A 2,445-nucleotide genomic window follows, 5' to 3' on the forward strand; every position below is an offset into this window, starting at 1 on the left:
TGCGTCCTGGAGAGATGGTGTTGTTACTCTGATTTTTAAAAAAGGAGACATCTCTAAATTAGAAAATTGGAGGCCTATTACCCTGCTAAATACAGACTATAAGGTTTTAGCAAAAATTTTAGCAAATAGGCTCAAGCAGGTAATTGCTAAGGTTATACACAGTGACCAAGTATGCGGAGTACCTGGAAGGAAAATAAGTGATCATCTAAACCTTGTAAAAGATGTTTTATGGTATCAGAAACAATGTGATCAGAAATTGGCAATTTTATCCTTGGATTTTCAAAAGGCTTATGACCGTGTTTCTCATGATTTTTTATGGTTGGTTTTAAAGAAAATGAATTTTCCTGATTTTATTGTTGGAAAAATTGCACTTTTATATAAAAACTGTTTTAGTCGTATTTTAATTAACGGTTTTTTATCCCAAGAGGTATTTTTACAGTCTGGGGTGAAACAGGGGTGCCCCCTATCACCCATTCTTTTCATATGTGCAATAGAACCTCTGTTGAATGTTTTGAGAAAAGATAAGCTCATTAGAGGAGTGCCAATCCCTGGAAGTGGAGGACAGAGCGTAAAGACGATAGCATACATGGATGATGTTAATATTCTATGTTCAGATGAACCATCCCTGAAACGTGCTATCAGACAGACAGAATTTTTTAGTGAGGGCTCTGGCTTCAAATTAAATAAAAATAAATGTGATTGCTTTGCAATAGGGAATTGGGGCAATACGGAGGTGAATGTGCAATATGATAAAATCAAAATCTTGGGTGTCATCTTTGACAATGAAAATAATGGAGAGGAAAGCTGGTCCATCGTCAAAGAGAAAGTGCATAAGAAAATAAGTTTTTGGAAAATGAGGAAATTAACAATAGAAGGAAAAGTACTGATAATGAAAGCTTTGTTGCTACCTATCATGCTATATTTAAGCTTGGTTTTCCCACCGAGTGAACGCACCTTAAAGTTTTTAAACAAGATTTGCTTTCATTTTTTATGGGGGTCTAAAATGGATAAACTCAGGAGAGATGTAATGATGAAGACAAAGAAATTGGGGGGTAAGGATGTGCCTGATTTAAAAAGGTTTTTATATATTCACTTTTTTTCTATGTGTTTTAATGGCTTGCAAAGAAACTGTTATTGGTCTTATTTTTTAAAATATGCTGCAGGTCACATTTTTAGAAAAAGAAAGTGGATAACCTTACCTTTAACGTCCCCAATCTTATTTATTCCCCCAGCGCACTATGTGGTTTTAGAAAAGATTATTCGTATTTATGGCATTGCTAATTTTAGTCAAGAAATTTGTAGTAATGCACGAAAATTAGTTCCTGAAATCAGGAAGATAGAACAGATTTGCTTAATATCTAATTATTCCACTGAGAAATCTCTAAGAGTTTGGAGGATGGTGAATATGGGATTCTTATCTAATGACTTAAAAGATCTGGCCTGGCAGATAGCACATCAGTGTTTGCCTACCAGAGAATTCCAACACAGAAGAGGATTGTGTCGTAGTGCAAAGTGCCCGAGAATGGGGTGTCCTAGTGAGGAAACAGTTTTACACATTTTTTGGAACTGTTTTTACGCCCAAGAGATATGGCATTTGATAGGACCCTTACTAAAATTCATTTCTGATCTTAATTTTTTAAATCATGAAGTTATTTTATATGGATTTTATAATGTTTTATCTGTGGAGAAGTCTCGGGTTTTGTGGATTAGTATAAATTGTATTAAAATTGCACTATGGAAGACGAGGAATATTCTTCTTTTTAAAAGAGACACTATTACCTCTAAAGATTGTGTTCGCCTAGCTCTTAGTGAGATGTATGTTTTCTATTTATTGGATAAAAAAAGATTAGGTCACAAAGTGGCTAAAAGTCTTTGGAATCTACATCTGTGGAATATGCTTTTAGCAGACTAAGTGTAATCTGGACTGCGTAAGGTCTTTTAGTCTAAGAATATTATATCTAAAAGTAAAAAATCTGTTCTTATCAGTTTAATATCTGATACGTCCCCTATCTGGGGACCATATATTAAATGGATTTTTGAGAACGGGGGCCGATTTCGAAGCTTGCTTCCGTCGCCCTATGCATTGACCCGATATGGCAGTATCTTCGGGTACAGTGCACCACCCCCTTACAGGGTTAAAAAGAAAGATTCCTACTTTCATTGCTACCTGCTTGCTGGCTAGCCAGCTAGCCAGCCCTGTGGGCCTTGCTGCTGCTGCAGCCAAAAAACAAAAGGTGGTGCTGCTGCTGCTTCTGCTGCTTCTGCTTCTGCTTGTGTCTGGCCGCTGTTGGAGCGTCCAGGCACAGGACTTCTGCTGCTGCTGACTAAATGGCCTCCTTAATTGGATCATTTGAGTAGCCAGCACACCTGTGCAGGTAGGGCATGACATGATAGGCAGCTGCCTTGATAGCGGGCGGGTGCTGAATGTTCCTAATTGACAAAATA

General features: G+C 37.3%; 1 pseudogene; it reads left to right on the forward strand.

Moving 5' to 3' along the window:
* Nucleotides 1-1,949: 1,949 nt before the first annotated feature.
* On the forward strand, nt 1,950-2,125 carry LOC130336090 (U2 spliceosomal RNA; annotated as a pseudogene).
* Nucleotides 2,126-2,445: the final 320 nt, after the last annotated feature.

This window comes from Hyla sarda, unplaced genomic scaffold (assembly GCF_029499605.1).
Source record: "Hyla sarda isolate aHylSar1 unplaced genomic scaffold, aHylSar1.hap1 scaffold_467, whole genome shotgun sequence".
In the NCBI taxonomy this organism is placed as follows: Eukaryota; Metazoa; Chordata; class Amphibia; order Anura; family Hylidae; genus Hyla; species Hyla sarda.